The sequence below is a fragment of the Lolium perenne genome, chromosome 2, assembly GCF_019359855.2.
Source record: "Lolium perenne isolate Kyuss_39 chromosome 2, Kyuss_2.0, whole genome shotgun sequence".
Lineage (NCBI taxonomy): Eukaryota > Viridiplantae > Streptophyta > Magnoliopsida > Poales > Poaceae > Lolium > Lolium perenne.
Window position 1 is genome coordinate 34629018 of NC_067245.2, and position 13749 is coordinate 34642766.

Genomic DNA, 13749 nt, shown 5'->3' on the forward strand with positions numbered 1-13749 from the left:
TGTTTTCTGTTGTTTTTGGTTCCAGAAAGGCTGTTCGGGCAATATTCTCGGAATTCGACGAAATCAACGCCCAGAACCTTATTTTTCCCGGAACCTTCCAGAAAGTCAGAGGGGGACCAGAGGGGTGCCCTGGGGGCCCCACACAATAGGGCCACGCGGGCTCCACCCTGGCCGCGCCGGCCTGTGGGGAGGAGGCCCCGTGGCCCCTCCGACTCCGACTCTTCGCCTATTTAAGCCGTCCTGACCTAAAAACGCGATACCAATTGACGAAACTCCAGAAAGACTCCAGGGGCGCCGCCGCCATCGCGAATCTCCGTTTTGGGGGATAGAAGTCTCTGTTCCGGCACCCTGCCGGGACGGGGAAGTGCCCCCGGAAGCCATCTCCATCGACGCCACCGCCTCCATCATGCTCCGTGAGTAGTTCCCCCATGGACTACGGGTTCTAGCTGTAGCTAGTTGGTATTCTCTCCCCCATGTACTTCAATATAATGATCTCATGAGCTGCCTTACATGATTGAGATTCATCTTATGTAATCGGTGTTGTGTTTGTTGGGATCCGATGGATTGTTACATTATGATTAGTCTATCTATAAAGTTCGTGAAGTTATTGTTGCTGCAATCTTGTTGTGTTTAATGCTTGTCACTAGGGCCCGAGTGGCATGATCTTAGATTTAAGCTCTATACTTATTGCTTAGATTGTATCTACAAGTTGTATGCACATGTCTATGTCCGGAACCAAAGGCCCCAAAGTGACAGAAATTGGGACAACTGGAGGGGAAGGCTTAGATATGAGGATCACATGTTTTCACGGAGTGTTAATGCTTTGCTCCGGTGCTCTATTAAAAGGAGTGCCTTAATTTCCAGTAGATTCCCTAGAGGCCCGGCTGCCACCGGCTGGTAGGACAAAAGATGTTGTACAAGTTTCTCATTGCGAGCACGTATGACTATATATGGGAAACATGCCTACATGATTAATAATCTTGATGTTCTGTCTTAATGCTATTTCAATCCTATCAATTGCCCAACTATAATTTGTTCACCCAACACTTGTTATTGGAGAGTTACCACTAGTGTAGATAGCTGGGAACCCCGGTCCATCTCTCATCATCATATACTCGTTCTACATGTCATTGGAAGTAGTATCAACTATTTTCCGGTGCCATTGCTCTCATATTACTGCTACTGCTGCTGTGTTATCACATTACACTATTGCTCTCATATTACTGCTGCTTTCACATCACCCCTGTTACTAGTGCTTTTCCAGGTGCAGCTGAATTGACAACTCAGTTGTTAAGGCTTATAAGTATTCTTTACCTCCCCTTGTGTCGAATCAATAAATTTGGGTTTTACTTCCCTCGAAGACTGTTGCGATCCCCTATACTTGTGGGTTATCAAGACTATTTTCTGGCGCCGTTGCCAGGGAGGCATAGCTCTACTCATAAGTTCACCTGGGGAGTACACTCTACCTCTCTCTGTGTTTTATTTTATTTTGTTTTGCCTAGTTTACTTTTGTCTAGTTTATTTGTGCTTAGTTTATTTCTGTCTAGTATTATTTTGCCTAGTTTACTTTTGTCTAGTTTCTTTTTGTTTTGTTTTATTTTCCCTATATACCGGAAAATCCATAAAAATTTGAAAAACCGAAAAATTGAAAACTGCTATTATGGGAGAACCTACAACCTATTTGGAGCTTATAGAATTATATAACAGTTATAGAGAATCAAGAACGGGTAAAGTTATGAGTGCTGTGATAGAAAAACTGAATACAATTGCTAAAATCTTGCTTAAACGCCATGATATAAAGTGTTGCTCTAAACAGGATACTAAACATCTTAAATTTCAATGTGGCTTTAGTGAGGAAGTTTTAATTAAGAACTTTAATTGGAATAGCTATCTTCATTTTGGGTTTGAAGAGGTAGAACAATTTGTCATATTTATGGGAGCCTCTGAGATAGAATCCTTGATTGCTAAAAATTATGAAACTTGTGTTGTTTGTAAGGACCTTAAAGATTATGTCTCTTCTATCCTTAATTTTTGCATAGAAAGATACAGTGATAATCCTTATATCATTGATTATAATGAGAGACTCATTAATGCACAAGAATGCACTCACAATTTGCAGGAACCAGTGGAAGAAGAAATTGATGAACCTGAAAGCTCATTGGATGAAAAAGAGGAGGAAATTGATGAACCTGAAAGCTCATTGGATGAAAAAGAAGAGGAGAGTGATGAACAAAAGGAGGAAGAATGGATTAGCTACCCATGCCAACCTTCTAATGAGAGTAACTCTTTATCTCTTACACTATTTGATTGTCCTCCATGCTTACCAAAGGAGGATGAATGTTATGTTCCTGTGGATTCTCTTGAAATATTTCCTATGAGTAAAACTTGTGAGAATAATTATGCTACTGTTATCTATGATAATCCATGCTACTTTGATAAATCTTATGATAATGTTTTGTTTATGCCTGATGTCGAAATGCATGGTACTAAAGAGTTCTGCTTGGCAAATGTTTTTGATAAATCCCTATATGATGGTCCTATGTTACTTGATAATATTAATTGTACTACTAATGAAAATGGGATTGGAAAGGTCTTGACTTTATCTAGGAGTCCCATATCTCTTGAGATTGATCAATCATCTTGTTATATTATTGATAAAAGTGGGTTTGAAAGTTTTGATCCTATTATTTTTGAGCTTGATAAAAATTATGTGTCTATGGATCATGAAAAGTATGCTGCATGTGATAGTTATATTGTTGAGTTTATCCATGAAGCTACTGAAAATTATTATGAGAGAGGAAAATATGGTTGTAGAAATTTGCATGGTACTAAAACACCTCTCTATATGCTGAAACTTTTGAAGTTACTCTTGTTTTATCTTGCTATGCTTGTTACTTTGTTCTTCATGAATTTATTTGTGTACAAGATTCCTTTTCATAGAAAGTGGGTTAGACTTAAATGTGTTTCATACTCGCTTTTTGATGCTCTCTTTTGCTTCAACTCTTATTTCTTGCGAGTGCATCATTAAAACTGCTGAGCCCATCTTAATGGCTATAAAGAAAGCACTTCTTGGGAGATAACCCATGTCTTCATTTCGCTACTGTTTTGTTGTGTTTTGGAAGTTGTTACTACTGTAGCAACCTCTCCTTATCTTTATTTTATTGCAATGTTGTGCCAAGTGAAGTCTCTAATAGAAGGTTGATACTAGATTTGGATTTCTGCGCAGAAACAGATTTCTATCTGTCACGAATCTGGGCAGGGCTCTCTGTAGGTAACTCAGAAAAATCTGCCAATTTACGTGCGTGTTCCTCAGATATGTACGCAACTTTCATTAGTTTGAGTTTTCTGATTTGAGCAATGGAAGTACCTCTTAAAAATTCGTGTTTACTGGCTCTTCTGTTTTGACAGATTCTGTCTCTGTTTTTTGCATTGTCTCTTGTGGACTTTAAGCGAGGCTTTCTAGACGTGGAGAGCTGTAGCTAATGTTTTATTGAGTTCTTGCAATGTGTCACTGCAGGACCAAAGTGGATTAAAGTTTTTTGAGTACTAACCCCTCTAATGAAGTTTATGAGAAGTTTGGTGTGAAGGAAGTTTTCAAGGGTCAAGAGAGGAGGATGATATATGATCAAGAAGAGTGAAAAGTCTAAACTTGGGGATGCCCCCGTGGTTCATCCCTGCATATTTCAAGAATACTCAAGCGTCTAAGCTTGGGGATGCCCAAGGCATCCCCTTCTTCATCAACTTATCAGGTTTCTTCTATTGAAACTATATTTTTATTCGGTCACATCTTATGTGCTTTGCTTGGAGCGTCTGTGTGTTTTTATTTTTGTTTATGTTTGAATAAATTCGGATCCTAGCAATCCTTCTGTGGGAGAGAGACACGTTCCGCTTTTTCATATGAACACTTGTGTTCTTCGTTTTACTTTTAATGTTCAATGACAAAAGTTGGAAGCTATTGCATTTATTGCTATTTGGTTGGAAAAAGAAAATGCTTCATATTGTCTTGAATAATTTGATACTTGGCAATTGTTTTGAGCTCTCAAGTAGATCATGATTAAGATCTTGCATCATGTAGTTTAAACCTATTAGTGGAGAACTACCGTAGAGCTTGTTGAAATTGGTTTGCATGATTGGTCTCTCTAAGGTCTAGATATTTTCTGGTAAAAGTGTTTGAGCAACAAGGAAGACAGTGTAGAGTTTTATAATGCTTGCAATATGTTCTTATGTAAGTTTTGCTGTATCGGTTCATACTTGTGTTTGCTTCAAACAACCTTGCCAGCCAAAGCCTTGTACTGAGAGGAAATGCTTCTCGTGCATCCAAAACCTTGAGCCAAAACCTATGCCATTTGTGTCCACCATATCTACCTACTATGTGGTATTTCCTGCCATTCCAAGCAAATACTTCATGTGCTACCTTTAAACAATTCAAAAGCTATTATCTCTTATTTGTGTCAATGTTTTATAGCTCATGAGGAAGTATGTGGTGTTTTATCTTTCGATCTTGTCATTTACTTTTGACAGACTTTCACAATGGACTAGTGGCTTCATCCGCTTATCCAATAACTTTGCAAAAAGAGCTGGCGCGGGGTTCCCAGCCCCCAATTAATCAACTTTCATTAATAATTCTCTTCACATGTTTTGCTCTGATTCATCAGTAAGCAACTTAATTTTGCAAATACACACTCCTTCATGGTATGTGAATGTTGGAAGGCACCCGAGGATTCGGTTAGCCATGGCTTGTGTAAGCAAAAGGTTGGGAGGAGTGTCAACCATAAATAAAACTAAAATACATGTGTAAACAAAAGAGAAGAGGGATGATCTACCTTGCTGGTAGAGATAATGTCCTTCATGGGAGCCGCTCTTGAAAGTCTGGTTGATGAGGTAGTTAGAGTGCCCACTATCATTCGTTGACAACAACAAACACCTCTCAAAATTTTACTTTTATGCTCTCTATATGATTTCAAAACTTAAAAAGCTCTAGCACATGATTTAATCCCTGCTTCCCTCTGCGAAGGGCCATTCTTTTACTTTATGTTGAGTCAGTTTACCTACTTCCTTCCATCTTAGAAGCAAACACTTGTGTCAACTGTGCATTGATTCTTACATACTTGCTTATTTGCATTCATCATATTACTTTATGTTGACAATTATCCATGAGATATGCATGTTGAAAGTTGAAAGCAACTGCTGAAACTTAAATCTTCCTCTGTGTTGCTTCAATGCCTTTACTTTGAATGTATTGCTTTATGAGTTAACTCTTATGCAAGACTTTTGATGCTTGTCTTGTAAGTACTATTCATGAAAAGTTTTGCTATGTGTTATCTATTTGTTAGCAACTATAGATCATTGTCTTGAGTCACTGCATTCATCTCATATGCTTTATAATAGGATGATCAAGATTATGTAAGTAGCATGTCACTACAGAAATTACTCTTTTTATCGTTTACCTACTCGAGGGCGAGCAGGAACTAAGCTTGGGGATGCTGATACGTCTCCAACGTACCTATAATTTCTGATGTTCCATGCTTGTTTTATGACAATACTTACATGTTTTGCTTGCACTTTATAATGTTTTTAAGCATTTTATGGAACTAACCTATTAACGAGATGCCGAAGGGCCAGTTGCTGTTTTCTGTTGTTTTTGGTTCCAGAAAGGCTGTTCGGGCAATATTCTCGGAATTCGACGAAATCAACGCCCAGAACCTTATTTTTCCCGGAACCTTCCAGAAAGTCAGAGGGGGACCAGAGGGGTGCCCTGGGGGCCCCACACAATAGGTCCGCACGGGCTCCACCCTGGCCGCGCCTGCCTGTGGGGAGGAGGCCCCGTGGCCCCTCCGACTCCGACTCTTCGCCTATTTAAGCCGTCCTGACCTAAAAACGCGATACCAATTGACGAAACTCCAGAAAGACTCCAGGGGCGCCGCCGCCATCGCGAAACTCCGTTTTGGGGGACAGAAGTCTCTGTTCCGGCACCCTGCCGGGACGGGGAAGTGCCCCCGGAAGCCATCTCCATCGACGCCACCGCCTCCATCATGCTCCGTGAGTAGTTCCCCCATGGACTACGGGTTCTAGCTGTAGCTAGTTGGTATTCTCACCCCCATGTACTTCAATATAATGATCTCATGAGCTGCCTTACATGATTGAGATTCATCTTTTGTAATCGGTGTTGTGTTTGTTGGGATCCGATGGATTGTTACATTATGATTAGTCTATCTATAAATTTTGTGAAGTTATTGTAGCTGCAATCTTGTTGTGTTTAATGCTTGTCACTAGGGCCCGAGTGGCATGATCTTAGATTTAAGCTCTATACTTATTGCTTAGATTGTATCTACAAGTTGTATGCACATGTATATGTCCGGAACCAAAGGCCCCAAAGTGACAGAAATTGGGACAACTGGAGGGGAAGGCTTAGATATGAGGATCACATGTTTTCACGGAGTGTTAATGCTTTGCTCCGGTGCTCTATTAAAAGGAGTGCCTTAATTTCCAGTAGATTCCCTAGAGGCCCGGCTGCCACCGGCTGGTAGGACAAAAGATGTTGTACAAGTTTCTCATTGCGAGCACGTATGACTATATATGGGAAACATGCCTACATGATTAATAATCTTGATGTTCTGTCTTAATGCTATTTCAATCCTATCAATTGCCCAACTGTAATTTGTTCACCCAACACTTGTTATTGGAGAGTTACCACTAGTGTAGATAGCTGGGAACCCCGGTCCATCTCTCATCATCATATACTCGTTCTACATGTCATTGGAAGTAGTATCAACTATTTTCTGGTGCCATTGCTCTCATATTACTCTTTATCGTATTCGTGTTATCTCTGCTCTCATATTACTGCTGCTTTCACATCACCCCTGTTACTAGTGCTTTTCCAGGTGCAGCTGAATTGACAACTCAGTTGTTAAGGCTTATAAGTATTCTTTACCTCCCCTTGTGTCGAATCAATAAATTTGGGTTTTACTTCCCTCGAAGACTGTTGCGATCCCCTATACTTGTGGGTTATCAGTAGGGTTTCTCTAGGGTTTATGATCAGGTTGTAATGATCACAACACTTGCCGCTCTATAATTACTAGAAATAGTTTCTTACTAAGTCAATTAGAGTTTAGTACTTGACTTATATTTATTATAACATTGGTTAGTATCAACAATTACCTTCCTTGGACAAAGTTTAAATATTTAGCTAGGTTCTATTGAATGCATAATATAAGCATATGAATAGTTCTCTCCTTTCTCTAGGTTTAATGGTAGGAGTTGGGAAACAAGATTGGAATGGTCAAAGTTAATGAAGAATAAATATGATTGTCCTTGGCTTGGGTTCAAGCATTGTAGTTGAAAAGATATACCATGTGACTCATGTTAGGAACATTTATTTAGTAGAAGACATGGATAAGATAAGTAAAGAATAGTTTCTTAATTAATTGAGTTTTTTGATTTAGGATTGAATAATTATTCATGTGTTGTTGTAAGGAATGGCATGTTGAGATCCTTTTATAAGATCTTGTAGTTGGTCCTTACTTAAGGTGTTGTTTGTTGTAAATCTACTTCTATTTGATCTAGCCCATAGATCAAATCATCTCTACCCAAAACAAGGTTTTAGTAAAGGTCACAGTGAAGTTTATAGCGCTTGACTTGATGATCTACTTCAATTCCAGCAAGTCAAGTGAAACTTCAGTTACTGTGGTAAGTTTTATTTGAAGCGCGAAAATTCCCCAGATTTTCTATGCATGAATGCAATGCACACTTTGGTGTTCTCTCATTTTATTGCCTCTAAACCTGGGATATTACAGCCTCTCCCCCTTAAACTGAACTTCGTCCCGAAGTTCGAACGCTCTCACGTTTCGGAATGTGGAACGGACTTGAACAGATCACAATCCTTTGAAACTCCCTAGTGATCTCATTAGATATAATTGAATATATCCCTTGTCTTGATCCTTCATGAAGTCTTCTGATGTCTGGCACTGATACTTTCTTCAATTCTATGATTTCTTCCAACACTCTAAGCTTATAGGCTTACTCTCCAAAGATTCTTGGATTAGGACATCTTCTTATGCTAATGGACTTTACTAATGGTTGTGGTGACATCTTCCTATTTGGGTACTCAAAGCTTGGTTCTACCAGCTGCGGTAATCCAGCTGCGGTGCCCAAACCTTAAGTCTAAAGGATTGGTTTGAAGTAAGGTATTGTTTTTCCCTTACTACCATAACGAATGTAATGGTACTTCGTAAGGTATTTATAATAGGCATGGTCCTGGTTGTTTAGTCCTACGAATGGATTAGACTCATTTAGTCTATCCAATTATGGCTTCTAGTTCATACTAGTTATCTTCCTTTTGGTTTCTTTAGGTTCCATGAAAGGAATCTTTCTAATAGGCTTATGTTTTGGTATGGTCAAACCTTTCGGTCTTTTGTTTTCTTAGACTTTGATTGTCCTCCGACATCTTCTTCATCCAACTTCATTAGCTTAGACTTACTTGAGCTCTTCTGCTTCTGAGTAATTATCAATTACCCACTCAAGTTAAGGTATAACCCTTACTTCCTCGAGATATGAACCTCGGCTTCTGGTCTGACAACCTCCTGAGAGTACTATTATATGGATACTTCCACCAATCTTATGAAAATAGGATCGGACTTCCTCTCAGTTCAGACCTTCTTCTTCGTCTTTCATACTCCAAATCATATCTTAATACTTCTCCTTCAATCATCCTCTCCCCCTTGGAGTTTACTACTGATCTTCAAACTCCTTTTCTTCTAATCATTAAACTCCAAGGTAGAAGATTGGTTTAAGTCTGGTTTATATTTTGTACCTTTCTAAAGTCTCACGAAGAATTCTTTGCGGTATATCCACACAGTTGTGGGTATCCGATGTGAATCCTCGGACTAAATATTTATTAGCTACGGAATACCAGCTACGGAATCCCTCTTTCCTTTAGAGTGAAAGAACGATTAAGCTGTGGACTATTTGTTACCAGCTGCAGACTATCTAACACAAGATGTGGCTTATTGGATACCAGCTGTGGCTATGTTATGGTTCTAGTCCATATCTACCTACCAGTTGTGGCTACTTTTATAGTTTTAGTTAAGATATACCTCACTTCACATACTTTCTCTTCATGATTATCCTATATCAGCTGCGGTCTGATGATACCAGCTGCGACTTCACTTGTCTATTTTCCTTCTTCTAAGGTTTGTTTTGCAAGATAACCACTTGTTGACACTATGAAAATAGTATTGTAACTGACTTCACTTGCATTCCCTTCTTTCATAATGAATATGGCTCCACTTCTACTGCTCCATATTCACTATTTTCTCACTTTCATGGTACTTCCATGTTGAAGTACTCCTTGATTAAGGATAGAAATGAGTTTGGATTGGTCCTTCCTTTAGAGTATTGTGGTTGCTTCCCACAATTTGACTTCTTTCTTCCAGTGAACCTTCATCTTGTCTTCCAAAATCTTCAGAATTCGTCACTTCCTCACACGAATACCTTTACCCTCTAGACCTATAACATCAAGTAGGAGCTTGATATTGCAACATGCATTTGCATACCAAAGTCAAACTTCATGTATGGATCTAGTCAATCAATGAAAATCCAATAAAATCCAAGAAAATCCAGCTTTGTGCTTATAATACACATCCTTATAGGCCTGAATATAATAGTTGGGTAAGACATCCCTAAACATCAGGCTTAGATGTGTAGTACATAACACCACATAAGATAGGTTTAGGTTGTGATACTTAGCACTTATATATGGATTAGTACTATTTGTCTCAGTATTTACTTCGATTGCTCCCTTGCAATCAAATAAACTTGAGCAAATTGGTCAAGAATAGTTGTGGTTGACCTAATTTCCTTGTGAAGTACTAACTTACCTTCCATTTAATTGAAAACTAATCTCACATGATCTCTTGAGACCATAACATGGCTACTCTCAACACCTGATTGTTAAAGTTTACCACCAATAACTCCAAGTTTCTCTATAAGCTATGCTCTAATAAAACCTTATTCCGACTATCATCTATGGTTCGAGCATACTTGACACATTTTCCAGGATTTTAAGGCCAAAGTTTTCGAACTATTCCTTAAATTCTACTCCTTATCATACTTCTGTTATCGTACTTATGATGTTCTACTCTATCACATCATGACTCTCAATCGAATCATATATGATTACCAACTTTACCATGAAAAGTAGACTTATATGATTCCTATCACTCTTCCTTACCTCCTATGATTGACTCATCATAGGTATATACTACCTCATATTACTTATCTACATTACTTAACATCAGTCATTTGACATTTTAAATGACTCTTACTTAACCATAACTTGCATTGGTATACTTCTTCCAATAGGATATCTTCCTTATGGTTGTATCCTCTCTTTGGACTACCATGTGTTGTATACCAACTGTGGTCTTCTACCACCCTTTATCTTAAGCTTCAAGGGTGTTCTAATTATTTGGAATGAAGCAAGATAACTAATTAACTTCATTTAAGAAATATAGATAAGAAAGATTGACTCAAGTGTGTCAGGATTATTCTCAAGTGAATACCCATCTCAAGTCATAAGAATAGTTGGTTTAGCATAGTTGGCTTAACTAAGACTACTTTCTATAGACACTACCAAACCTATAGGTCTCCTTTAAAGGGTTTTAATCCTATGGTAAAAGCATTTGCTCTGATACCAGCTGTGGTGACCCAGCGTACCACTGCATGGTGTAGTACACAAGTCGTTGACATAACACAAGTGAAACACCGTTCCACTCATATTACATCTCTCAGAGTGGTACAACAGAAACATATGCGAGTCCAAGGTATGTCTATAAAAGTACACACGAGCTATGTACATAAGATCAACACAACCTCCTACTTTACAGTGAGGTAAAACTTCAAATAAAGCTCCAGAAGAACGACTCGTAGTCTATCTTATTGCTAATCCTAGCTTAAGAGCTACTTGGCTTGCTATAGACATCTAGCTACTTAGGTGCTAGGATTAGGGAAATGTTCCCTTCTATTACTAGTCTAAGTTTCCACTCTAGCTGATGTAGAAGTTGACTCCATTGACTTCTTTGATTGTATTCTTCATCTTGTTGCAGTTGACTCCTTCGTCTTCGAGTTCCACGGTAGTTTCTCCTTCGGTGTCTCCATAGCTAAGCAGGGGATTTAAGAGTGGGATGAGTACGAGCGTACTCAACAAGTTCATATTAGGAAATAGGTGTATCATGCACTAGCTACAACCACAGACCAGAAAGTCGTAGGCGAATGCAAGTTTTCATAAACATTTCTTCAAAAGGTTTATTTTATTCTGAAAACTATGCCTGTCAGTCTTCACAGGTTGACTAGAACTTCATGGAGTTCCTTTCCTGCCGCGTTCGCAGTTCCCTTCCCGGAACAGGGAGTGGCAGTCACAATTCAGTATCCTCTGCAGAGGTGCGTTACTTTTCCCGTAAGAGAACTTATCCTTGATACCTTTCCGAGATGCATGCTCGTCCACACTTCCTTGGTGTGGGGCCAAGTGTAAGATCCAAGCCAATCACTGCCTTCTCCGCGACCCTGCAAACCCACCCTTTTGTCCACCCGTACACCCCTGGTAGACTTCTCCCGATAATACGGCTTTACCCACGGTGTACTTCGGACAATCCATCATAGACCGTAGAGCTCGTCATCACACACGGATGGGGATTTAAAAGGCTATCCCAACCCACGGCAGTGCCTCCAACACCCCGCAGCTCTACCAGTCCGTTGGCGTGCAGAAGGGAAAAGATACAACTGACTTCCCCAGAGCCATTATAGATCTTATGGTCAACGCGATATGTACGGCGCTAGAATCACTGGACGGCATTGGTACTTAGTCCTAGATGAGTAGTACCCATGCAATGGAACCTCCACCATATCAACACATACCATGGTTCCATTGCCCACCACATAGTCATATTCATAATTGTAAAATAATATTTTGCTTTTCAATGCATGAGTGATAAGTATAGTACTTTGCATATAGTTTGATAAAAATAATCAAATGACATGAGCAAGCGATGAACTTGCCTTTCTGGACTGCAAGATTATGCAGGCAAAAGCTTCGATACATGAGAACTCCAACTGCTGAAATACCATCATCGTCCGGTAAGGACAATTTTTAAAGAACTGGCAAAGATGCTATAATGCATAGTATGAGATGCAATCGTCCCGAGCGTAACCTAACCTCGATGATTTAGGATGTATGAGTTGTAAAGATTTCTTTAGGATGGGTTGCACTTTTAGGATGGTTCTCAAACAAGGTTCTTATTAGGGTTTGGTTATATTATAGCATAAACAAGTGATATAATGCATCATAACAAATGATATATAAGACATCATAACAAGCACATACATAAAGGACTTGTAGTTAAACAATATGTACAAAGCAGTTGTCAATTTTAAGTTCCATGGTGCATGGTTGATGATTATATATATTATATTTCAAAAGAATAACTTTTGAAGAACAGGTTAATTAAGAAATAATAAGTATTTCACATTACAATTATGGCTTCTATGGTTTGATTGACATTTGTACTTCAAAAGAATAACTTTTGAAGAACATGATTGATAAAGAATAAAACTACTACAAGTAGGAGCTAAGTGCTACTAGGGTTTAATGTTGAATTTATTTAATTCTCTATTAGGGACTAGTTGGGTTCTTAAGTAGAATTTATCTATATGTAGCAAGTATTAGTAGGTTTATTACTATGGTTTCTAATTTGCTTCACTAAGTACTAAATAATAGGTTCTATACTAGATGGTTTATTATTTCCTAAATAGGGTTTAGTTGAATAGGAGCATGTGTTGGGAATTGCTACACAAGGTTGGTATTAGGATTGATCATTATGGTTCTACTAGGGTTTGATGGTTGAGGTTGGTCCTAATGATGTGGTATATTGGAATAGAGATCAATGGTGCTAACATGTGGTAATAAGCTAGGGTTTATACCTAGGTGGTACTAATTGGATCATATAGGTGTTCAGCAAAAAATAAAGACATGAGATGATGGTCTCAGGTGAATTGATTTTATTTTAGTGGATCATGAACATGCATTTAATTTTTAGAGGGTTTAAGAATTAAAATAATTACTAGTTAGGGTTTAATTAGAAATCAGGGTTTCCTAATTATTGTTAGGTTTTAAAGTATTTAACTTGTTAACTTAAGAATGTTTAACTAAATATTTGTTGAGCTACCAAAATGATATTGGCTTTTACTATTTCTTGAGTTTTTACTATTTAAAGAAAATAAAAAATAGTAATTTGCAAATTAGGGTTTATGAATTACCACTAATAATTAAATTAATGCAAATATGGTAAATAAAATTAATCTTAACATTTTACTTAGTTACTGAATAGTTAAAATTTAAGTTTGGAACTTAATTATTTATTGAATTCAATTTGCATTTTTAATAAATGAAAAGGCATAATTAAAGAAGTTAAAAATAATTGAATTTTTTATTTTGACACACTTTTTTTTTATTTGAATAGATTTTATTTTTGTGAACATTTTGATATATTATTCATAATTTTCTGAGTTGATTTGAATTTTCTAGAATTTTGCAAAGTCTCAGCAATTTACTGGAATTTGAAATCAAAGAGAAATACTAAGCATACCCGGCCTAGTACTACTCCAGTGACTGACTAGTGGGGTCTAGGCCACGTCGACCACCACGCTGGCGAAGACTAGTCAACAGCCACGTGTGGGGCCAACTGACCACGTCAGCTT